The sequence below is a fragment of the Patella vulgata genome, chromosome 8, assembly GCF_932274485.2.
Source record: "Patella vulgata chromosome 8, xgPatVulg1.2, whole genome shotgun sequence".
Taxonomy (NCBI): Eukaryota; Metazoa; Mollusca; class Gastropoda; family Patellidae; genus Patella; species Patella vulgata.
Genome location: NC_065886.2, coordinates 9,221,388 through 9,249,079, shown reverse-complemented (window position 1 = coordinate 9,249,079; position 27,692 = coordinate 9,221,388). Strand labels below are relative to the sequence as shown.

Below are 27,692 nucleotides of genomic sequence, written 5' to 3'. Positions count from 1 at the left end.
CTCTCTCTCTCTCCCTCCCCCCCCCCCCGAAACCTTTCTAAGCGCTACGGTTCATAGTTTCCCTTATTTTAGCTAAACATGGTAAAGAGTTTTTTTATTGTTTTTTTTTTGGGGGGGGGGGGGGCGCAATGACGTGTACGATATCATGGGAAGTACGATCCATAACAATTGTTGGTGATAACTATTATTGTTTGGGTCGGCAATTATTTCTTTAGCAGCACATATACGTCGATATTTGAATCATTCAGTTAGGAAGCTAATTTATAATTTCAATCTCGGTATTTACGTTGGACGTTGGATGGATATTATTACAACTTAGGAATACAAAACGTTATAATTTATTTCAAACAAACATGTATTATTTTTATATCATACTCTAATTATATGTTTCAAATCGTACATTATCTAAACAAATAATCTATATACATTTCAACAGTAAAAAATAAACATACCTACGAAACCCCATTGGGGTCAATCAAATGAAAAAATCTAATTATCTTGTAAATACAAGATTGAAGCCCATGAGTAATTTATTTCAAGGTCGCCATAAACTGATTTATCGAATAACTAGGTCAACGCCGTACTTTATTTTATGTTACAAAATTGGCACATTCATGCCATGCTCCCATTAATATCATTCTTTATTTTCATGCTCCAAATGAAATGGGGTTTAACGTCCTACTGTTCTGCTCCGATTGGGCTAATGAAGACGGACAGTGTGCTATGAGGAAAATTTTGCCCGGACAGGGGCACTACGGCCTACTTTTTCTTTTGATTGACCCTAATGGTCTTCCGTACATATCAGTGATAACAAACATAAACATATACATGTGATGAGAATGTTACTGCTCTATACAAGTTATATTAATAACTGTAATCTAGTTGAATATCCAATATATGTTGTGTCGACAAATTTTAGAACTGGAGTCACATGATACAAATGCAACAAGCTATTTTTTTATTTCTTTTTTTTGTTTTTTTTGTTTGTTGTTTGGCAGAAAAATGAAAGGTTATAATAACACATATTTTTCTCCTCGTTGCGTTTATAAACAAATGATATTACAGGAAGATGCAACTTAATAATCATTAATATGATTTGTGATATCCGAATTCTTTACCATCTACTCATAGGGATAGGACGTAACTTGTATTTTAAAGCAATACTTAACCTACAACTAGTGAATCAATCGATGTGACAGAGAATGAAGACCAATTGGATAAACTGTCGTCAATTTGGGCTAGTTGTCCTATTTTAAAGGGTTAAAATGTATTTCCTTAAAATTAGATTAGAACTGTTCGGCGATTTAATGAAATAATTTAAAAATGGAGAAGCGAGGTTAGGCCTCGAATATACCAGTACCGTGGTTACGACAATAAACAATCAACAATAAACTACTCCGAATAAAGTAATTTGAATGAGATTTTCAATATATTCATTTTCCATTATATATTTTTGAACTATTATAACGAGAACGGTCAACTCTTTACCTAAATCTTAAATAATACCTCTTTAATGTAGCAATATTGCCGTTTTTCAAATGTTCAATGTTGTAATATTACTTGCTTAACAACTTAGAATATAAAACACTGTTTGCACTTTACATTTATATTTATATTACATTTCATAACAAAATAAACTACAATATCTACTTATCGATATTATGTTAAATAATTAACTATATATACTCATATAATCAAGCGAAATGTTTAATGCAAACTTATTTCAACATCGGTTGTCACAGAAACTAGATCAAAAAGAGAATTATTATTCAAAATATTGTATTATTCCTATTACTATTGGAGTGGTGTGCTAACAATGTTGCTTACTCTCGATTGTCTGATTCCTCATCACTACTATTTGGTGGTGTTTGTTGAGGTGGTCCACGTTTAGTATAATCAATACCACTGTATTCTACAACATCGTCCTGACCTCGTATGGTTGTAGTTGGTTGGTGGCCATCAAAATCTAGATCGGCATAAACCGTTTCGGTAGGACCAGGCTTTAATGAGAAGAATCCAAATACAAACCATATAATCAAAATACACAAAAACATGAACTAACTGTTCTTACGTCATATTTGTTGATACGAATAACAGGATGAACACTCATCTTGAGGTGTCCAGTTTATCCAAGTTGTTAGGTCTAAAGTGTTTTGGGGGCACACCTTAGTACATGTTTAATTTACTAGTAACTCCATGTTCCAAGTTTCGTTACACTTAATCTACAATCGGTAGCAGTATCCGAATTTAGCAACAGTTAGTTAATTGCCACTTGGTCAGTAAGCCTAACACATGGGGCTAATACCAAGATGAAAATTGTCAACACCCCGCCCTCTTCCTGATCTGAACATGGTTAGTTGGACTGGTGAAATTTTGGTAGTTGAAAAACATTAGAGACACAAAGTTTAAACGATTACAGTGAATTGGCACAGACGAAAACTGGAGAGTGAGAAAATATACCTGACATTTACATTCGCAACTTTTGGCAGGAAGTTTTTTTTTATACGATTGTGATTTCCCCGGTGTTAATAGACATGGGCAGTTGTACTATGTTAAGCTTGCAATTTTGCAAATTATATTATTTTCCAAAATTACTGTCATTATCATTATGTTAATAACAGATCCGATGGTTCTTTCCTATCGATAGTCGGTGTGCTTTATAATTAAGAGTTAACTTAATGTAACATTAACGATCATACTACGACGTTCCCAGATTTTATTTTTGTAATAGAATATGCTAAAGCTCTCATTCATTAATATAAAATTTGGAATCTATGTGCTAATGAAGACGGACATGCGCCATGCAGTGTGCAGTGTGGGAAATATAATTATTATTCTAGAAACTGTTCAAGATACATTTATAACACTTCTATATTATTATACTAGTCCGATTGGGTTTGTTACATAATTCTCATCCGTCGGCTTTTCGGGTAGAAATCGTGGAGTAAGCTTTATTTTGAAGGTTTTGATGTTTAATGACATTTTTTCTTAGTAGGTCTTCATAGTATGGGAGGCCATTATTTGAGGGTAGCCATGTTGCGATAATATTCCAACTTATTTTTTTTCTATTTATCAACTGTGATTTGGCAATGTATTAGTATTGGCAGGGGTCGTGACAATATTTCAGATTCCATTTCTCCCAGGTACAAATGTGTAAAATGATCGCATGTTCATCTATTTTGCATATTTTCAAGATGGTGACCATGTTTGGCATGGAAATGGGACGGTGTTCTGATATTGATTAAGCTGCAGATGATGTAGCAGCGAGAGGGACGTCATCAGTTCCAGCAGTAACCTGAAACAACCAAACCACATAAAATAATTTACTAAAATTATTTTCTAAGTATTTGCAGGGGTCCCTGATACCAACCAGTCCATCGTGAGAGGTGGCCCCTGATAGAAATGGCCTTCATATACAAATTAAGTTTTACAGGGCCTGGCAAGATCCATTTTAGGCTCTGAAAATGATACTATGATGAAGTTGAATTTTTTACCCTATGTCATATCATGTATTTGAAGAACTAACCTGAGGCGGTGTAGGAACTTGGCTCTTTTGACAGTCCATTTCCTCATTATTGACAGCATATTGTTAAATTCCTTTTGGAATATTCCATTTGAGACCCAGGCGGTAGCGATGGGCAGCACATATCACCTTTCCATCTAGAATCGACGAATTAAGATCAAAAATCCCACTTCGTCTAGAAATCTGTATAGAGCGCCCTAAGGGCAGCACATGTTTTATGTTGCTCTGTGTTTTTGCTAATTATTGTTGTGAACAAGGATTTGGATTTATGTGATTTTTGGACTGGTGCTGTATCACGGTACAAGAAACAACTTTCGCGAAACAAATTCAGAAAAAGATTAATTCATACGGTAGTTTTGTTAACTTTTATTATTCATATTCACTTTATTGTAGATTTGCTACAGTGACATGATATACTCGTCAACACAACCATTGTTTTTGTCCAGTCAATTAAGACCGAGGGGATGTAGAGCTGGCAAGAATAAACAAAGATCAATTAAGACAGTCATTAGTGAAAGAGTTCCTATTGTGAAGACCAACCAAAGTGTTAATTTTAATAACTTAATTGATCTGACCCTAAGTGCTCCAACAAAGAAAGTGAAAAATGAGAAAAATTCTGAAAAGTTTAGTTTATGTATATTGAATACCAGGTCTGTCCGAAATAAAACTGATGAACTGAATGAATATGTTGTTGATAATGATGTGGATTTATTTATTGCAACTGAGTCGTGGATTCGCAATGAAGACACAAATTAGTTCCTACCAACTTTGACTCAATATTTGAAAATAGAAAACATTCTAAAGGAGGTGGAATTGCTTGTTTCTTCAAAAAGTCTGTAAAAGTTTCCCGAGTAAGTACAAAAAACATATTTTCAACTTTTGAAATACTACAATTAAACGTACTCCTTGGCAAGAATCATGTAAGAATAGTGTCAGTATATCGCCCTCCTTCAACACGTGTTGTGGATTTCCTGACAGAATTTACTGATCATGAACTAGTCAATAATCTGAATACTGGACCTGAACATTTACTAATTCTTGGAGATTTCAATCTCCATGTTGATAAAGCCAATGATTCGAACATTAAGAAATTTTTACTATTGTTAGACGCATTTAGTTTAAAACAGCATGTGGATGTGCCAACCCATAGACATAATCATATTCTTGATCTCGTGATAACGAGAGAACATGATTCCATTATTCAAGCATGTGATGTTGTTGATCATCAGATATATGATCACTACAGTTTATTCTGCCATCTTTCATTTCCTAAACCTGAACCAATAAAGAGGACAATAAGTTTCAGAAAAACAAAAAACATTTCTATCGATAAATTTAGAAGTGATATTAATAATTCATTACTTCTGAGTACCATTGCCACCATGCCGGATACCCACCAACAAGTGGATGTTTATAATGACGTTCTTTCCAAAATACTGGAAAAACATGCCCCACTGAAAACAAAAGAAATCATTATTCGGCCTAATAAACAATGGTTCACTGACGAAATACGTGATCATAAGGTTAAACGCAGGAAGGCCGAGAAAACATGGAGAAAAACCAATCTGGAAATTCACAGACAAATTTACAATAAGGCTCGAACTACCACTAATAATTTAATTGAATTGGCTAAACGATCCTTCACTAAGGACTGCCTGTTATCAAACAAGCATAATCCACGTGAAGTCTACAAAATTACAAACAGTCTGCTAAAACCAAGAGAAGTAAAGGTTCTGCCATCGGTTCAAAATGATGCTAGCCTATCAGATCAATTTTCTGAATTTTTCCACGACAAAGTCTCTACCATTCGACAAGGACTCAGTGTAAATAAACCAACAAACATATTCAATGAGAAAAAGTTTGAAGGTTGAACGCTTGAGAGCTTTTGTCTAGCAACAGAAGATGAGATAAGAGAAACAATTCAGAGATCAGCCTCAAAATCATGTTCCCTCGATCCTCTGCCAACATGGATACTAAAGAAGTCTGAAGTGGAGGTAATTCCAGTGATCACCCAAATCGTGAACACGTCTTTAGTAGGCGCAGAAGTTTGTGAAACGCTTAAAACAGCCCATGTGACACCCCTCATTACAAAATCAACCCTTGATCCTAATGTGCTAAAAAATTATTGACCTGTGTCGAATTTATCTTTCATTTCGAAAACTATAGAAAAAATTGTCCTTAATCGTTTTAAATATCATTTGTGTGAAAACAATCTCCAAGAAAAATTTCAATCAGCATACAAAAAACGGCACAGTACGGAATCCGCCTTACTTCGTGTTCACAATGATATCGTATGTAGCTTGGATCAGAAGAAACCAGTGTCGCTAGTTTTATTCGTGTTCACAATGATATCGTATGTAGCTTGGATCAGATGAAACCAGTGTCGCTAGTTTTATTGGACTTGAGTGCGGCATTTGATACGATAGATCAATCAATCTTACTCGGGAGACTTGAAACTCGATATGGTATATCCGGAGATGCACTGAAGTGGTTTGAGTCTTATCTGAGTGGAAGACAGCAGAGTATTGTTATTGACGCATGTCAATCAATGCCTGAAGTTCTTGACTTTGGTGTTCCCCAGGGATCCGTATTGGGACCGATTTTGTTCACAGCATACACTGCACCCATTGGCGATATCATCCATGAGATGGGTCTTAATTACCACCTCTATGCGGATGATACCCAGTTATATGTTGAACTTGATCCTTCACCAGATACCACTACATCAGAACTGGAAGCATGCATTGAACGAATTAGAATGTGGATGCACTGCAATTTTTTGAAATTGAACGATGACAAGACAGAAAATATAATAATCGGGAATAACAAGAACATTGACATCAACCATGTGACTATTGGAAGCACAGCAATAACCCCATCCAACTGTGTCAGAAATCTTGGTGTGTTCTTTGACTCGTCCTTAGATATGAAAACCCATGTATCAAGACTGTGCAAAAAGGCGAACTTTCACCTGTATAACATTGGCAAAATTCGATCCTATACTGACCTTGATGCCACTAAAATGTTAATAAACGCTTTTGTTATGTCATCTTTAGATTATTGTTATTCAGTATTGTATTCTCTTCCTAAAACTCTTGTAAGTCAGCTACAAAAAATCAAGAATAAAGCAGCTCGAATTTTATCTCTCACCAAACCATCTGATCATATTACACCTGTTCTTTGACTCGTCCTTAGATATGAAAACCCATGTATCAAGACTGTGCAAAAAGGCGAACTTTCACCTGTATAACATTGGCAAAATTCGATCCTATATTGACCTTGATGCCACTAAAATGTTAATAAACGCTTTTGTTATGTCATCTTTAGATTATTGTAATTCATTATTGTATTCTCTTCCTAAAACTCTTGTAAGTCAGCTACAAAAAATCAAGAATAAAGCAGCTCGAATTGTATCTCTCACCAAACCATCTGATCATATTACACCTGTTCTAAAACAGTTACATTGGCTACCGGTTAATCAACGCATCATTTTCAAAATTAACACAATCACTTTCAACTGTTTAAACGATCCTTTTGCACCATCCTATTTATCCGATTTGATTAAACAATATGCACCTTCTCGTTCCTTACGTCCATCTCATAAAAAACAACTTGTATGCCCAGTACAGAAGTCAAAATTTGGTGAGAGAGCTTTTGCGTACGCAGCACCAAAAGAGTGGAACAAATTGCCTCTGGAAGTCCAAAATAGTCCAAACTTAGCTATATTTAAACGACGTTTAAAAACCCTGTTTGTTACCCAAACTTTTAAACAATAATTTAAATGCTTCACTTTCCATTTGTATATTGTAACTATTCCTTTGTATTCTTTTGTTTATTTGTATATACATGTATGCTTGTTTTGTTTTTTATAATCATATCTACATTGTAAAGGGCCACAGACGATGTACAGTTGGGTGTCATCAGCATAAATTACAATGATTGAAGAGAGGTGACAGACATTTTATTTTTTATATCGATAGCGGGTGTCGATCTGTGCATAAAACCATTTCGATATTTTGACCTACCCCCGCATCATAGAAAATAGAGCTAATTTTCGCAGGTGTATATTTTCTGTTTTAGTCGCCATATGTTAAAATTTTGCTGGTCATTACTCCCAGAGAATAAATGCGACTTTATGGTCTTCACACTAACCCCCCACTAACATCACCAACCACCAACATTTCCATCCAAACCCTAGACTCGCTACAAAAGGTGTCTGAAAATTGACCAAAAATGACCTGAGATCGGCCCTCCTGGCTGTGAAGTAGTCTTGAGGAGTCCATAAAATCCCCGCGAGATATTTTGGTACTGAGCCTCGTCCATCAGAGAAAACATCAAGAAACTAAAAAATGTTCTTGATTGCTTGACGTTTGTTTGTTCTCTGCTTTGAAAGTGAATGGGGACGAAGTGAGCACGGCGAAGTCACAATAGGCGCTGCGAAAAGGCAGCTTTCGCCTGGTACGCGGGAGTGTGGTGAGAACGTACCCCATTCTGACTGCTAACCGCGAGAGCATGATGGGAACACGGTGCACGTAGCCAGGGCTTGTATAAGATCTTGAGCGTATAAGATCTTGAGCGCGCTGGGCGTAGAAAGCGCTTGGTGTGGTAATGGTAGGAGCATGGTGGGTGCGTAACAATGTGGTGCATGCTCCACGCTGCCGATACGCTCTCTTCATGGCAGGAGACCAAGTGAATAGCCTTGTCTTTCCCAGGAAAATCGATATCAGATCAGTGGTCATCTCGGATCAGTAATTTTCATCGTTGGATAATATACCAAATGGGTACGAAACGGTACCGACTTTCAGGAATATGCTACAAGCTAATAGCCTACGTAGCAGAATTGGACGCAGAAACGTGTAAATAACAACGACCAGTAAATATATGATAATAATGCGTTTTAAAAAACTTTCCCCCGTCTTGAAAATATGCTAAATTGGTGAACATATAATCATTTTACGCAGTTGTATATGGCAGAAATGAAATTTACGCCACCGGAAACATATATATTGACACCAAAGACAACTACTTAAAGAAAATCAGCAAATCTTCCGATGTTTCCGCCACAAGTGGCAGCAATATTGACAATATGCTAAATATGTGAACATGTGATCATTTTACATAGTTGTAAATTTCAGAAATGAAATCAGCGCCCCTGTAAACAGATATATTATATTGACACCAAACACTACTACTTAATCAAAATCTGGGCATGTCCAAATTCCCGCCAAAAATGGCTGCCATCTTGGAAATATGCTAAGTATGTGACCATGTGATCAATTTACAAGGTTGTAAATGTCCGAAATTGAATCTACGACCCCGAAAACGTATATACTGATACCAAACACTACTACTAATACCCCCGACAGACTGGGGTGGCGTCCTTACTGCGACGCTACGGCGACGGAAAATGGTCGCAGAGCGCGTCAAGATCGCTATAAGCGCAGTAAAAGCGTGGTGGAAACGCCAGATATTGCGCTGTGGTCTCCATGGTCGTAAATGATCGCCTAGTTACCGCGTTTGTTTTAAGCATGTCCAAAACAAACGCCAAGTCTCTGCGATCTAACCTGGAAAGTTGTAATGCCCCCGTCAGACCGGGGTGGCGTCCTTAACGCGCTGCAGCCACCGTACGGCGGCCAGAAAAAGTGGAATCTGGCCGCCATCTTGGAAATATCTTCGTGAAGTGATGGGAAAAAATTTGAAATATAGTCATGACCCCTGTAAATACTACTACAGTGCCAAATCACAGTTGATATGTCGATAAGATTATAGGGTGAAAATAAAAAAAAAATAAGTTGGAATATTATCGAAAACGGCTACCCTCACATAATGGCCTCCCATACCATGAAGACGTACTCCAAAAAATGTCAACATTGTTTTTGTTTTTTTGTCATTAAAAATCGAAACCTTCAAAATAAAGCTTATTCCACAATTGCTACCGAAAAGCCGACGGATTTACATTAAGGATCGGACTATACATCAACTTGTTATTTTATTTTCTCATGACCGTACTTCTGTCCTGATTTCGTTTCCGCGGCATATTTAACTAACCGTTCGATCATGAAATATTTTGACCATTTGTACAAACATCAACTTATTATATAGTATTTTATTTTCTGATTTATAATTTTATTGTTTAACATACAGCAGCTGATTGAGGTAGGCATATGTTGTTGTGCACACCTTACAGGGAGTAATGACCCTGTGATCAGAGTATGAATCTTCTGACTACTCCTATTGATATTCCAAGAAGTTGTTTTTCCTTGTGCCTCCCCAACAAGTGCAAAGGCGAGGGGTGATGATTACTAGTCACCCTGTTTTCTCTTAATAGGTCAACAATTCGGTTCCATAATAAGATTCAACTGACCCCGATAGCTACTGTCAATATCGTTATGTATATAACATATAACAAGGTCCCCGTTTCCTATCGGTAGTTGGTGTGCTTTAGAATTAGAGTTAAGTTAATTCAACATTTACGATCAACCACGGCTTTTTATTTTTGTGGTAGAATAGGTTAAAGATATCAAATTTGGAATCCCTTTACCCTAGTCTATCACAAATATTGTACTGTTATGCACCAACTGCCCTAATGAGCAATGCAGGTGTGCAATGAGAGACATTGTGTATAGATCGTGGCGTTTCCGCCTATTCGTCACCAATATCTACCTGTCAATGGTTCCTTAAAGTGCATGTTAATACGGGGTCTCATCCCAACGACTAGATGCTGTTCCTTGACAGCGCGTGCCCCCTCCTGCAACACTGTCAAGGAGAAACCATGCTTGGAAATAAAAGAACCCGGGACCTTCTGGTCGGTGAGCATTACTCACGGAGGCACCATGTACAGTTTCGAATTATCTACCTTAATTGAATGGTTTTCATATTCATTTGTATTAATACCATTGATGTCACCAAATATACCCACATTTTCATAAGCCTCTCCTGCAAAATATCAATTATTTTAAAATACTCTATACTAATTGCGTTTTCAAAAAGTAAAATTTTATTAAATAGTTACCCCATTTGAGTACGGATTTCTAGGATGTTTAATCAATAATTGAAACGTCTTTTACTGCCGCAAAAATAGCCGTCGGTGGCATAATTAACTACGTGCCAATGAACACTACTTTGGAGTTTGCGTTGTGTAAATAAACCCATCCACAATCTCACATTGGTAAAATGAAAGTGAAAATCGGGGAAACCGAATACATTGTATATCTAATTTATGTTTATATATATCATAACATCACTGCTACATAATTTCACAGGTATGATAATATGATTCACATTATTTATAGAACATAATAACATGTAATGTACCCAGTCACCTATTTGATCTCTAAATTTCGAATATTGAGTCCTCTACGTTCCTATAACTAGATAAATTAGAAAATGCCCCCCCCCCCCAACCCCAAATAAAAAGGCATTCTTTTTTGTCTTTTCTTTTGTGCAACGATTATCCATAATTCGCAACTATCTTAGTTGTTCTCGGGTAATTGCTTCCCGTAATGGGCAGATAAATAATTTCAAGCATTTTTAATAGTTTGGCTAGATTTGTCGCCTGCCAAACCTCTCCTGTATAATACAACAGTTGCAACCACATAATACCCCATCATGCTCTGCTTCAATTCACATCTACCATGATAGCAACGATATTCTATTATTGTTTACGAATCAAGACATATATTTTTAGTTAGATATTTTTGACTTCAGGAAGCGAATCTACGTTGACGATTCGAAGTTCAAAAATTTATACCATAATAAATATATATATATATATCAATTATTACCTTTTGATTTGTCGTTTGTTGGCTGTTTGTTTTTAACATTCCGTACTTTAGGTTTGGTATTTGTTATTTTAGGTTTGACATCAGTTGTTTTCGGTTTGGTATCCGTTTTGTTCGGTTTGCTATCATGTGGTTTAGGTTTGACATCAGGTTTGGTAGACTCCGTTGTTTCATCTGAAATACAATGGCTATAGTGTTGGGATATACACAGTATTTACGCCCGATTATCAAGGTGCCGAGCCCAACGTCTAAAAATCGAAGAAATGAACATAGGCACATAACCTATTATATGCAGGTATTATTTTAATAGTGTCAGTTTCCGTCCGTGATCAAACGGTAGATTAGTATCATTACTGAAATTTCTTAGAAAGTATTTGTCCACGTGCCCATGTCCTTACTTCTTGAGTAGGTGTCTAAAACAATGGTATGTTTTCAGAGGCGCGCGCCCCCCTAATTTTCGACAGTGCCCTTTTTTACTGCTGAAAGTGCCTTTTCTCAGACTCAAATATGTCCGTTCCCATCCCGTTGTAGGGATCCCAAATGACTCAAACCATGGACTCAAACACACCAGTCTGGGAAATAGCTCTTGGAATGGCTACAGATTCAAGGAAATGACGGATAATTTTCTTGGGCCCCCCCCCCCCTCCCCTCAGCGGCGTGCCTTCATTTTGCAGCGCTCCCCCTTTTCAAAATTCCTAGATCCGCCCCTGGTTTTGCTAATATTATGTGCTAACAGTTACTCGCCTGTCCTGTATTATTTTGTCCAGAACGTGGATGGTTACTTCAAAAATGCGATCGGACCTTTCCCCTTATAAATTCAGCACACCACTGTATGTACTATACGAAGGAGCATTGTCACTTAATGTTTTTGTCATGTCATCATAAATATATTTACTTTGGCCTAAACTTTTTCAAATAAAGGTACTGCATTCGATGTTCTCCATTTTGACAGCTATATACAGGTAATTATGGGAGCAGTGAAAATAGATACCATATATAATGTGTCAAAATTGTGTTTGAGGGTATATTATATGATGCTGTGTGTACTGGGACTGTCAGTAATATTTACTGTATTTCTACATGGCAGTTGATTTTTAAATACTTGATTTCATCAGATTTAGGTTTTTACTGCCTGTACTAATACCGTAATTTCACAGCTTTGTGTATTTATTTCCCCATAAAATTACAGATTTACTTCTAAAATGTAATAACAAAACTGCCGTCACTGGTAATATTAGAGGGGCGATTCCAATTTGCTGAAGCAAGTTATAGGTTTATTCATAAATAATTACAGTATCTATCGTCATCCATCTTTTATCCATCAATTACTACATTATTAGTGTTGAATCTAAAGCTCATCCTCTTACCGTTCTTAGTTTTATTTACAGTTGCATAAAGAGATTCTGGATTCGGTTTTATTTCTGTTGGTTTATTGTCTTTGTTTACTTGTGCATAGTTTGCAGTTTCATCTTTCTTAATTTCATCAGCACTGATGTAGTTCACCACCTCCTCTATTACTACGATTAAATAATAATAATAAGAAGAAGAAGAAGAACTAGATCTGCTAAGCAGATATGAAAGCTTTCATATTTGCTGTCACATGTCAAGGGTCATATATAGAATCTCAACAAGATAAAAAAAAACAATTAAAATCGGTCAAAAACTGGCGACGTTAATGCGATTTTTCACTCGTAAACAACTCTGTCGGCACGAAAAACGTCAAAGGCAAAATTCGAAATTGTGACATTTTCAAATACCATAAATTGGACCCTGATCCCGGCTATCCACAAATGTATTCATTTTCAAAATAGGAGACGTATTCTTCAAACTACGGCCTATTGTTTTCATTTTCATGTCCGTTATCGTCGATTTTTCACTTTTTCTCATATTCAGTTCAAAATGGTGACCATCAATTGACCTAAATCAAAATTCTAATCCGATAGATTTTTAGGCATTCCTTCAAGGATTCAGAAAATGTAACTCCCATGTCTAGCCGTAAATTGACGAACGGCAGGAACCGTGTCAAGAACAAAGGACCTGAACGAATGCAGGTATCGCCTTGAAATTTTCAGGGCACCTATGTACCAACGTGAAAAGTTCCTCGCGGAATTTGGTAGTCCAGCGTGGCGCATGCGCGAAGTCAAAAGAAGTTGCGGTGGATTTTGGGTGGATTTCGGAGTGGTTTGGGGGATTTCGGGTGCTTCCGTGAGGTCGGGTGGATCTAAGATGGCGGCCATAATACAATAACAAGTGTTGGAGAACTTTTGCAACCGGGGTTGATTTTCAATGCACAGGCATCGTTCCGGTGGTCCGATTGCCTTCAAATTTGCACATAATGTACCGTGGGTTTCTAAATATCACATATTCAAAATAGAAGAGTGTGGGATTCCGAGAACGTTGAAAATAAATTCGAAGCCCACCCCCACCCATCAATGTTTTTTTGCTTAATAAATTGCCGTATTTTATCGATTTTTTATTGTTCTTGATATCTGAGCATTTTCTCCTTTTAATATGTGATAAATATCATCGCGGCGCAGCCAACCGCTAGAAATTCCAGAGATTTTGACCACCGGAAGGGTGCCTCAGCAGTCAAAAAAGGTCAAAAAAGGCGATTTCGGATTTTAGTGTCGCAAACATCGTTCCGGTCATTTTAAAAAATTGTCTTTTAAGGATAATGTGTATAGTACTAATACCTATCACATAGGGAAGAGGCGATAAAATCCCTGTGCATTTACAATTTCAAAATTAATTAAAACTAAAATTAAATTCCGAAAATCGTTTCTTTTTTTTTTTTGCTAAAACTTTTTTTTTAATCGGATCAAAATGGGAGTAAAGCACAGAGTCCGGGTGGTAATGGGCGTATTGTGTCCAAATTTCATGGTTTTCGGACGATCGGTACCGGTGTCGTGGCGAAATTCGACTTTTTTCCCCTTATAGAAGCCGTAATTGGACTTTGAAAAAAAAGTGACCTGGAGTCGTGCCAAGAACTTGAAGGAATGCAGGTATCGCCTAGGTATCAACGTGAAAAGTTCCTCGCCGGAATTTGGTACTCATGCTACCTTTGGTTCCAGCGTAGCGCATGCGCGAACTCAAAAGCAGCTAAATACGTTGTTATGGTGGATTTATTTTTTAAAAAATGGTCCCATCTCTTCGAAACTTCGGGTACCCCCCCCCCCATTTCCGAGCTCGGGTCATTAAAAAATGGTCTCAAAATTAAAATCGAACACCTAGTTCCATCTCTATTTTTTGTTTAACTTTATGTACCCCCGGGAACATAGCCACCGCTTGCCCCCCATTGGTCTGGCCCAAAAATTTATTTTTTGGAATTGTGCTTGGGACCATAGGCCAGGTACCTGGTGAGTGTCAAGTTGATGTGCGCGCGCGTACACGCGAAAACATCCTTGTCGACAGGAAAACATCAGAGGCGAAATTCCAATTTTTTAAAATTTTCAAATACCAAACATTCGATCATGAGCCTGGCTATCCTGAAATGTATTAATTTCGGTAATAGGAGACAGATTCTCTAAGCCACGACCAATTGTGTATGTTTTCAAGCCTATTAATGTGGATTTTTCACTATTTTTCATTTTCAATTCAAAATGGCGTCCATCATTTGCCAGAAATCAAAATTCTACTTCCTACATTTTACGGGATTTCCTTCAAGGATTCGAAAAATATAATTCCCTTGTCTGTAAGTAAAATATCAAAAAAGACCTTAGCGATATTTCACATTTCAAGATGGTGGCACTTCCAGATTGGGCTACAAACTCCAATTTTTGTTAACGAATCAGAAGTGTCGTAGCTAGTACAGAAAAAAAAATCAAGGCAATCTGACCTATATTTAGTCAATTTTTGAGAAAACTTTAATCCTTTATTTCTCTAAGGGGAGATAAGTTATGGAATTTTTAATGGTATCGTTGAAGTTGGGTCAATGAGATCTACATAGATTCCAAATTTCATGAAAATCGTACCAATAATAAAGAAGTTGTCAATTCTGTTTTACTTCCGGGACGAAATGTCAATGACGTAATTTTCGAAATTCGAAAATCCGAAATAGCAGATTTAAAGTAAATACTTCAAGAATCTCAAAGAAAAAAGAATTAGTAAAATAGGTCACATAGTCACAGAGTTATGGGTATGTAAGTCAATTTCTTCGTTCGTAAAATTCGGTGATTTCGGATTCGTGAAAAGTTTTGAAAATATATTCAATCAAAATCTACTACCCATTTTTGGCGGGGGTAGGTCAGAGTTTCAGAAAGATCCTATGGTTAGATTCTGAGAGATCCGATTTGCAAAAGTGCACAAAAAAAAATAATAATAATAATCTTAACAAAAACAATAAGCTTTCATATAAAATATGAAAGCTTAATAATGATTATTTATATTGTGCACATTCCGTTTATATGGTATGCTCATGGCACAGGTTGTATAGGCTCTTCAGTTTTATAGTTCACTGTATATAATAGGATTTAAACATATGAGATTTTAAACGTTGCGTTAGAAAGCGGTAATTTTGTGACCTTTGGGTGCGTTTGGGGATATATTCCGGTAGCATTGAGCCCACATATCCGCGTGCTGTTCCGTTTTAAGATTTGTCGTCCATACAAGGTGTTGAAAATGAATTTTGTGAGTGATTGGTAGCCAGTGTAACACATGTGTAATAAGACAGTTTCTGTCTGATCTGCAGACGATCCTTGCTGCAGTGTTTTGCACAATTTAAAGTAAGTTTGTTGATCCGGTTTTTCTACCTTGGTCACAGGGGCTCTAAAATCTCAGATCATTCTACTGGAAGTATATAACATGAACTATTGGGTAATGCACAGAATGTTGACCGATATTTAGGTCCTTTATCCTGAAATAAGTCTTTAGGAGGTTGTTCAGGCATTAACATTTGGAATTGGCCACATCAACGGTTGTTATAGATAGGGTATTAAAAGCTTTATGAACAAAAAGAAAGAATATTTACTCATTCTCCCTGGCTGTCTACTTGGAACTTCTACCAGGGGCCTAAAATAAGAATTTTGAATTATTAATTATATATCAAAGTACAACAAAAGTTAATTAGCTATTATCTGTCTGTGCGTATCATCTTGATATTGAATGAAAAATGTCATTCAAAGCAAACCTTGAACTTCACTGTGCTAGGATAATACAAATTAGCACAAGACTTGATGAAACTGGAACCAAAGTCATAGTCTTTTCGAAATGAATAGTATCTGTTCTAGTCTCGTTTATGCCTCTATGGGATGAGTGAGTTATTAGCATGGTTAACTTATGTGAGAATTATGCATAGAATTCATGTCTAATATGGAGATGGGAGACCAAGGTACTAATTCCTAACATGGAGATAGATTTCCACATTTGGCCAGAAAGATATTTTACGTCACTGGCGGTACATTCCGCCGGGAAGTTTGATTAAACAAAGGGGGGCCAAATGACGGTGGCTAAGTGGGTAAGACGCTGGCTCGCTAGCCTGGAGGTCGGCTGTTCAATCCTTCCATTAGCCGAGAAAGTTCATCCAGATTTTCCGGCGTTGTTCCCCACTATGTCAGTGATGCAGGACGGGGGGCCAGACAAGGACAGCTGTCTAGTCGTTCGGATTGGACGAAAAACCGAGGTCCCATGTACGTATTGGCGTGCACGTAAAATATATAAGAGTAAACCGTAGTGTCGCTGTCCGGGCAAAATTCACCTCATAGCACACTGTATAGCGTATGCCAGTCTTCATTAGCCCACTTCGGAGCAGAACAGTAGGACGTTAAACCCCATTTCATTTATCTATTCATGTAGCATATCATGTAATGTTCTGTCTAATAAAACTTGTTTACGAGTTTGCAACCAATATTAAGCAGCGGTCATGATATTATTACAAAACATAATTATATGATTGGTTACTGCATTTACACAAAATACAACTTACCCCATAAAATAATCCGTCTGGATGCAAAAAGTAGAAATAAACAATATTTATCGGGCATATATAGTCAAACGTCATGCATTACATAATGATATATGTTTGTAGATACCCGCTTATTGATATGGACTACCAAATTATCAAACTATTGACATAGCGGAAAAAACACACTGTAAACCTTTTTAGAATCATCTTTGGTTATCGTTGAAGACTTGCAAGCATTATTATGTGGTAGGAGGCTTGGTCATGACACTGCAGTGTCAGAATTCTGCAACTTCTGAAGATACACGAGTTGTCTCTCAACTACAAGAAAGCGTATAGGTTATGTGTAATGTGTATAATATAATGTGTTGGTATAAACAAAACTACTACTTACACGTTGTGTCTGTTTTCTGTATCGTCATCTGTAACATAAGCATACACAGACAGTGTACTATATAGCTACATACTAATTTATAAATTGCAGCCTGGACATCAACAAACGTAATGTCTAAATGTTAGCAGTTTTTGCATTCCTTTGTAATGTTTTTCAATATGTTAACCATTAATTACAATATATCAGGTTCTTTCCTTTATTTCCAATTTGGTGGGTATAAAAGTTCTTCTTGGTGGTGGAATCATATAGCTTAACATACCATTTGAATTAGCACTTGTTCGTCTACAATTATATGATTTGTAACTTAATCCCTAATGTGAGAATCCAGATGATTAGCATTATCCACATTTGGGAATTCAAAACGTATATACTGGATTTCATGATAAACTTACTTTGTTTTCTGTGTCTTTTGATAAGGACAACCACAACTACAATAACCAGAATGGCTGCCACAACTCCTCCAATAATTCCACCTATTAATCCCCAGTTAGATCCTGGTCCTGGTGAGTCTACTGAAATATAAGGATTTGTGTTAATATAAGGATTTATGTTAATATAAGGATTTTATAATAGTAAAAATAAAAGGACATTGTACGAGACTATTTAATTTTGGATAAAATACCTTGGTATTGTGAGTATTTGAAAAACTGTCCATTTTTCCGGTGAACATGAAATTATAGTTTAGTTACTTAGGCCCATATTTTCGAACAGTGTCTAAAATAATCTGTGATTAGGTCTAATCAGTAACTAGCTAGTTAGAGATTAGTGGTTGATTAAGTTTGGTATTCTCAAAAGTCAGATTAGCTAATCTTTGACTATAATTTTTTGTAATCAACGATTAAAATTCATGTTTAAACTTTGATTATAATTAAACATTTAATCAATGATTATATATAATATAGTTTGTTCTGTATCTAGTCTACCTACCTATCTTTAAAGTGCGTATTGTAGAAGAGCCATCGGGTGATATCAGATAAACTGGTTGACTATCACCATAATTATTTCTAGCTATAACTCTAATATAATATGGTGTATCAGCTTGTAGATTCTCTATACAATAATCAGGTTTAGATTCTGGTAGAGGTGTAGAACTAGTCCAGGTTTTATTATCTACTGAATGTTCAACAATAAATTCCTGTTGATCTCCACCATCAAATCCTGGTGTCCATGTAATACAGATACTGTCATGACGTGTCGCTGATGAGTTGGTATTAAACGGTACATCAGGTTTAGCTGAAACTGATTTTTCAGCAAGTGATTAATGTCATTTTATCACCCAATAATACATTCTACAGTAGACATCGCTTGTGTGATAAATTTCATAATCTACTGCGATATATCCTTAGGAGATATCGCTTTACATGAATTTGATTGTAGGGTGACCCACCATAAATAAATATCTCTAAATATCTCGACAATTACGCCACAATATTTATATATATACCAGGCCTTAAATCAGTTTTACACAATTATAGTCACTAAATAAACGATCATGATGTACTTAATAAGCTATGATCATTTAATCATCTATAAATAATAGACTGAAACTAGTTCCAAGTTTCGTCCATAACATCCAGACACTTTTGAGTAAAAGATAGGTTACGTGCCCTTGTTTTGAAATTAGTCTCGCTTAACCAGTGTACCGACCATTCTACGTCTGATTGACAGGTCGGGATAATCAAGACTACTTTTTTACGAAACATAACAGAATGCTGGAACAAGAAATTGAAATTAGAAACTCGCACGTTAGCCAGCTCAACAATTGTTTTAAGAAACTTGTAAATGTAAAATGAAACTACTGCTAGTATCATGTTCCTGCTAACGAAAGTGATTCAGAGATATTATATGTACTAAACCAAAAGATGCCGCTCTCAACGGTACAGTTAATGATAAAGCAATTTAAAAAATAAAACGAACGTAATTTTTAAAGCTGCTGTAATAACCAAGAAGCTAAATTTTACTGCTATTCAAAATCGTCAACAATAGATTTTTTACGGCTGTAATAGTTGATAGATTTGTAGAGAATTGCACGTGCCATGGCTATTTATAGACCATACACTCCACCGCTGATAGTTCGAGACAACCACTGAAGCGTGCACATTAGCCGTGTCGAGACCAACTTTCTGTAGAGTGCACGGGTCACCCTATGATTGGTCAATTAAAAAGGAACTACTTTTTTTATTTTCAAAGAACAGTTCATTTTTTATTAAAAGTAACTTTTTTCTTATTAAAAAAGAATAATTTTTATTTAATTGACTTTGATGGAAACACTTGGTCAATATAAAGGACTTTGCAGTGACTGAATTGCTGCCAGAAAGTGATGTATCACTACGCCGTAATGCAGTCAGGTTCAGTAAAATTGAAATCTATAGCAACGAATTATACTTATTTATTTGTGCATGTAAGAAAGGATTGAGTGATAAATAAATCTCCCACTTGTCTTTTTTGATATCAAAAAATATTACAGCCTCGTTTTTTTTATACTTTATCGACTTGTGTTGATATTTTTTGATATCAAAAAAGACTCGTAGGAGATTCTCTATATAATACATGCGTAATGCATGTGTTTATATATTTTGAAATTGTTCAGTTTGTGTTAAAAGCATGAAGCTTGGCAAGCATATACGGTTTATATGCTGATCATTTTACAATGTGCGGTCACTTGGGTCATCAATGCCAAATTAAACATTTGAGGTTTAAATTATCTGAACGTCATTGAGGAATATAAAGGTTTAATCTAATCCATAAAAAGTAATATATATTATGGTTCCTTTTCGTTTAGCATTTACAAAGAAACCATGATTTGAAAATACGTCAAACTTTGAAATTCGAAATCTACTGTAGACAGACTAGGGCCACCTTTAATAGGGCCGCTAAGTCACGCGACGATTTCTTCGGTAATCTACTTCCGGTGACATGCACCGCGCATGGCGGAAAATACGATGCTTCGCAAAGCATTGAATGTGAATCAATGATGTGTTTGCGGCACCAATTACTTTTGTTTTACAAAAGAAAAATAACAGATATTTTAGTTTGTTTATCAAGGTATGTAAATCAATTATTTAAACATATATCTTAATAAAATATTTCATTTTAATCTCGAAATAGTAGGCCCTACGGCCCAAGCCTTGGTTTTACAGTTTTAGCCTTTTTCGATAGGTAGCGGTCTGAGTTAGATTTGTTTACAAACAAACCCCATTACCAGTGCATTATTCCTCCGCCTGCACATTCAGTGCTTCGTAAATTTAAATTTTAATTTCTTGATTGTTATATAAAGTTAAAAGAATTATTCCCATGGGTTATAATTAAAAGTACCGGTAATGCCAATTTGGAAAATATGTTATTATAGTAGGCCTACTTGTGTTTTAAAATAAAAAAAAACCTCAAGTACATACGCTCACGTATTACGATCTCCCTTGAATTTTTCGACAAGTTAAAACTTTACTTAGTTAGATGTGTTTTATTTTAGCAGATTGGTGGATTATAATATGATGGTGATGAAATGTTCAAGTTTTTAGCGCAGAGAGGATGGGCGAAAAACGGCCGTAGCACACGTGGACTGTGTTCTGATTCAAGAAGTAGGTAATTTGTCAAATAAAGAATATGGACGAATATTAAAATTAAAATATTTAATTTTACTTAGTCTAGGCCTATATTCAGTATAATTTAGTACCTTTTTGCAATTTATGGTTTTACTTGACAGACCGATCTCACGGCATTTTCCGAAGATTTGTAAAAAAAAAAATAATACTAGGCCTCATGAAGATTTTTCATTTTGTGAAGATTTGTGAGGTTTAAAAATTAAATATTAGTTTCTCATGATCTATATAGGGCTTGCCTTTTTTTTAAAAAAAAAAATGATCAGTTCTCAAAAAAGTCCCGATAAGCAGGCAGAATATCTCTCTGCATTTTGTGAGGAATTGTAAAGTTAAAATTATATAGGCCTACTAGGCCTCATGATATAGGCCTACATGTACCTGTTTCTAAAAACCGTGATCAGCTGTCAAAAAACACTGTCACAATATACAGGCATTTTATGAAGATTTGTAAACTAAATTTAAAATAATACTAGGCCTTGGGATATATATAGGCCTATATATTTCTAAAAAAATGGTGATCAGCTCTCAAAAAAACCCTGTCACAATATGCAGGCAGGATATCTCACAGCAGTTTGTGAAAAAAAAAACAGTGATCAACTATCAAAAAAAGTAAATAAGGACACACGATATGCAAGATTTTTAATTATATGGCAACACATTTGTCTAATTTATTACATTTTTTTCCCCAGGTGAAGGAAAAGGGAAAAACGTTTGTGTCAGGTTATACCAGAATTAGAAAGAACTTGGTTTTCTGTTAAAGGTGGGCATATACGGTTCTAATTGTGACGGAATTCTAACACGAGTTAGGAAATGAAATGAAAGGAAATGGGGTTTAACGTCGTACTGTTTTGCTTCGAACTGGGCTAATGAAGACGGGCATACGCCATACAGTGTGCTATGAGGGAAATTTTGCCTGGACAGCGGCACTACGGCCTACTCTTATATCGAATTCCAACTGCCAAGGGATCATTTATGTGCACGCCAATGTGTACACGGGACCCCGGCTTTTCATCCCATCCGATCGACTAGACAGCTTTCCTTTTCAGCCCCTCCGTCCTGCATCACTGATAAGGGAGAACCTGAATTAATAAAAATTCAGTTTTTGTTATAAGTTATGCCTAAATTAAAGGCAGTTCTCAGATTTCATAGGCTACGACTTTACAGATTGGTTTATAATCAAATCAAACTCAATGCCAAGAAAGTACCACCGAGTTCAGGTAGTTCGAATTTGTACAAGACTTTGATAAAGGTTTTTAAAGAGTTCCTTTAGGCTTCAACCAGCATCTTTGTATTTTCCCAAAAAGGCCCTAATTTATGTACAAATCCACCCCTTTCATGACATCAATCTGATATTCATTATAATGTTATTCTTCTCACAAAGAAATAATATTCCAAATTCCACTGATATTCTGCTTAGCTGCACATTATTCTCCAATTGGTTAAAATTATTTAAATTTAATTTAAAAACAAAATACTCAGCTAAATCTACAGCTTATTATTTTGCCTTTTTATTAATTCCAAAACTTTGTAAAATAATAAGTATAAGGGTGCTCACTTCAATATATTACTTAGAAACACTTTTCGAAGTTCAGTCGTTTGGGAAGTGGATGAATGTGTATATGACTATTCTAAGTCAAAAGACAATCCGTAATATATTATGCGTGAATGAATACAGTAGACAATAGTGCTTGGTATGTACGCGTAAGCCGCTCGATCGATGTGACAGCCCAAGCCCAGTGCCAGTACTGTTTTGCCGACAATATTGTCCCCGGTATTTAACTTTATATATTAACCAGTCACTACATTATTATTATTCAATCGCTTGATTTATATTTTCTCAAATAAATGGAACGATGACTAGATTGTACAAATTATAGGCCTAACTAATGATAATGGATTTTCAACATACCTGCTTGCAGGACTCAACGGAGTTTAATCGTGCAGGCAGACGGCAGTCAGTCGATCGTCGCTTCGTCATTTTTACAGCTAATAAATCTCCACAACTCTCCCTTTTGCATATTTTATGACATTGTTTTTCGTATAAATAATTACTGGTGAGCGAAGATCACAACACTGTTTGGAGTAAGGCACAAATAAATAAATATTTAACCCGATTCACTCGCTTGCTTTCACCGTTATCAGGCTAAAAAAATCGCGTGATTTTGACACATGTCACCGGAAGTTCAATTTCTCGTGAAATCTCGCAATTTTGCGGGATTTACTTATCGGCCCTACATCTCTAAAATCTCTTAATGAGAGGGTGTGGTGTAACAATTAGACAATTTGGATCCATTTTAGCGTGGATTATTACGTCGTGGACAATACACCAAGAACAATTTCGACATGTAAACTTGTTAAACAGAGGTAGTAAAATCCCATATATCAGTCGGAAGTGACAAAATCCATCCTGTTACATCAGAACACAATCTAGGAGGCATATTCAATGACAATATGAACATGCCCAAGTTTATATCATCCATTAATAAATTCAGATAAGTAAAGTTAGAAAATATCTTGATTTAAACTCCACAAAACTTATGGTAAACTCTTTAGTAACCTCAAGCGTCGACTATTGCGATTTATTCTATGGACTTCCAGCATCCTCTCGTCGGATCCTTCCGAAGATACAGGGGGGTTGGATGGCTGAATCATAAAGTCTGTCATTGAGTCGACTGGCGTGGTTCGAATCCCCGGTTGTACGTGACAAGGAGTGGGGTTTTCTCCGGGTCCTCCGGTTTCCTTCCACTGCTCAAGACCCCTACGCGCAACCGAATTATTGAAATAAAATTAAACCATATGTTAGTCCCGAAAAGACCTAGTTTGTGTCGAGTGGACGTTAAATCCATTTCTCTCTCTCTCTCTCTCTCCGAAGATACAAAACACTTTCGCTAGAATGAGGGACATTCTCAAATCGAATTCCAGCTGTCAATATTTATTTTACGTCCACGCCAATATCGGTTTTCGTGCGAATGATTATACGTTGTCGCTTCGCGCGCACTAACTATGTCATGCACCATATTAGCATTATTGTTGTCTGCAAGGGATTCCTCAGTGATGTTAAATATCTTAAACGTAAAAATTGAATTACAAGAATTTGTCATTTAGGATCGATACTGTTAAGTTCATAATGCTAATACTGTACGTTATAACCAATATTATTATATACATTGTCTGAATATATTGTATAATATATGTTATATTATACTTACATTGAGCTACAACTTCATACTCTAGTTCTGTATAACCAATATTATTAGATACATTGACTGTATATGATGTATAATAAATGTTGGATGTAATGTTGATATTTAATGTTGATCTATAAGTGTTGATAGAAGTATGGTTATCAATATATTCAAAGATGTCGTCGTTATAGATAGGTTCAATATCTCCAGTAGTTTTATTATTATAATACCAGGTGACGGTTGGTGGTGGATAGGATATAACATCAGCTACCAGTTGTACTATATCTGTTATATTACCACTAACTATAGATGTTGTTATAATTCTAGTATCTTGTCTAGGTGAACCTGTATATAACAATATTATAATAGGATATAACATTAGCTACCAATTGTAATATATCTGTTATATTACCACTAACTATAGATGTTGTTATAACTCTAGTATCATGTCTTGGTGAACCTGTATATAACATTATTATAGATATAACATCAGCTACCAGTTGTATTATATGTTATATCACCACTAACTATAGATGTTGTTATAACTCTAGTATCTTGTCTAGCTGAACATGTGTATTATAACAATATTATAGATATAACATCAGTTACCAGCTGTACTATATCTGTTATATTACCACTAACTATAGATATTGTTATATACTATTCAAAAAAAGTAGGGGATATTTGATTTTTAAGTGTTATTAAAGTCACCTAATGAAACTGACGAAGAAACAAATGACAAAATGAAATGAAGTTCACATTCATCGATTTATTCCAAATGATCGTTAGACTAAGTAAGGCACAGACTGACCATTATAAGGGTAAAATGATACCCGGGGTCAAACAGCAAAGTTACCACAGCATCACAACCAAGTCAGTAACGGGTAAATCCTCCTCTGTTTGCCAAACAAGCATTGATCCGACGTGGCATACTCCTAATGAGACGTCTAAGGTCATTTTGGTCCAGATTGTCCCATTCCTGTTGCAACGCAGCAGCAAGTTCTTGGACATTGGCAGGACGTTGTTGACGTTGACGTAACCTCTGTCCAAGCATGTCCCAGACATGCTCGATGGGGGAGAGGTCGGGACTCAGTGCTGGCCAAGGTAATGTGGTGATGTTCTGTTGTTGGAGGTAACCTGTAACGATCCTGGCCCTGTGACATCTTGCGTTGTCATCCTGGAAGATGAAACGGCGGCCATGACGTCGTGCGAACGGCACAACATGGACTGCCAAGATGTTGTCCCGGTAGTACTGTAACACGCCCTGCAACAACATGTAAAGCCGTTCTTCCAGCAACAGTGATGCCTCCCCACACCATAACAGAACCACCCCAAATCGATCATGTCTGATGACGTTAACGTCTTGGAAGCGCTCGTTTCGACGACGCCACACCCTCCTACGTCTGTCCAAAAAATCAACAGTGAACCTTGACTCATCTGAAAACATCACATTGCTCCAGCGTCGATTATCCCAGTGTTGACGATCCCTACACCAACGACGTCTTGCCTGAATGTGATGATCTCTCAAACAAGGGATCACGCGAGGACGTCGGGCGCGAAGGTGACCCCTATGCAGTCGATTCCGAATCGTCTGGCCACTCACTCTCACACCAGTGTCTGTTTGAAGACGAACGCTGATCTGATTTGCTGTGATGACACGATTTCTCAAGGCCAAGGTACGGATAAATCGATCCTGGGCTTGAGTTGTCGCCCTTGGTCGACCTGAGCGTGGTCTGTCCTGTACAGATTGTGTATCACGGTATCTGGACCATAGCCTGCTTATGACAGACTGAGAAACATTCATCGTCCGCGCCACAACGGCCTGTGTTGTGCCGATCTGTAGCATGCCAAGGGCACGTAACCTTTCATTTTGGGTAAACCGACGCATATCAAAATTTGTTTTCTGGTCACTAAAACAATTAAACTGATGTTTCCACCCTGGAATTCAATGCCACAATGACTGTAACATTCAACGTCAGAGTCGTGCAAATCTTGGGTTGGACCCCCATGATGATCCCAAGCATCACCTGCATTCCATGCGGTAGCTATTGGTGCGTTTGGGCGTCACATGTAACTGGAAATGTTTCTTCTGTTAGGTTCTATAGTGACTTTTTTCGTAGTCATTTGCATATTTTAGTATTATGCCCCCAAAATCAAATATCCCCTACTTTTTTTGAATAGTATAGCTTTAGTATTTTGTCTAGGTGAACCTGTATATACAAATATTAAAGATAGGATACGTCATACACTATTAAACTGATACCGTTGACCTATGAACCCAGCTCTTTTAATAATGTAATATGGAACACGAAATTGAATTTAGAAACACGCACGTTAGGCAACTCAACAATTGTTTTAAGAACCTTGTAAAAGTAAAATGAAACTAGTATCATGTTCTTGCCTAACCCGAGTGTTTCAGAGATATTGTTTGTACTAAACCAAAAGATGTCGCTCCTAACGGTACAGTTAATGATAAAGCAATTTAAACATCTAAAGCTGTTGTAATAACTAAAAAGCTAAATATTACTGGCTATTCAGAATCGTCAGCAATTGATTTTTTACAGCTGTAATAGTTGATAGATGTGTAGATAATTGCTGGGTATTATTGCACTGCGTGATTAGCCAACAAATCACTTCGGGACAAGCCGCTGAAGAGTGCGCATTCGCCGAGACGAGTTCAACTTTCTGTAGGGAAACTTTTCGCTGCACGGATCTAATGTGTAAACATTGTGTACATTATAATAACAACTTTGATCTGTTTGTGTCATATGTATCTTCTATATATATATATATATACTAATATTTGTGACTGTCGTTTGTGTGTCCGTTTGTCTGTCTGTCTGTCTGTCTGTCTGTTCGGGGTTGGCGGCTACACTAGGTCTGCCCCGAGTCTGAAATTTGGGGTAAAAGGGTAGCTCGGACCGGGGAGTAACATAGGCCAGGTGGCGTTAGTCTAGCATTTCCGGTTTCGGAGTTATGACCCCCGAGCGAAGCCGGGTATCCTGCTAGTTCATTAATAAAAGTGTTTTGTTCAATGATATCATATTTATAGTTACATGTTGTACTATATCAGTTATATACGTACAGTTAATAAATACTTTCAATGTTTGGTTGTATTTAACATTTGGTATTTCACTATTGGTAGCGTGGCAAGTATAGTCACCAGTATCCAGACATGTAGGTTGTTTTATAGTAAAGGTATTACTGTTGGTTTGTTTAGGGGATATGTTAGTTGTACCATTGTGCCAGGTAATCAAGGCTACAGGGTTACTGTTAGTAGAACACGTGATGTTGGTTGAATCTCCTTCATTTAC

General features: G+C 36.5%; 1 long non-coding RNA gene across 1 annotated transcript; it reads right to left on the bottom strand.

Moving 5' to 3' along the window:
* Positions 1-322: 322 nt before the first annotated feature.
* Positions 323-27,692, bottom strand: LOC130010469 (uncharacterized). The gene is made up of 10 exons (XR_007684069.2): positions 27,464-27,692; positions 24,403-24,723; positions 18,522-18,833; positions 17,987-18,106; positions 17,595-17,622; positions 16,271-16,311; positions 12,672-12,821; positions 11,308-11,478; positions 10,380-10,459; positions 323-2,000 (listed from the first exon to the last, which is right to left on the bottom strand). It is a non-coding gene; the product is annotated as an uncharacterized LOC130010469 (long non-coding RNA).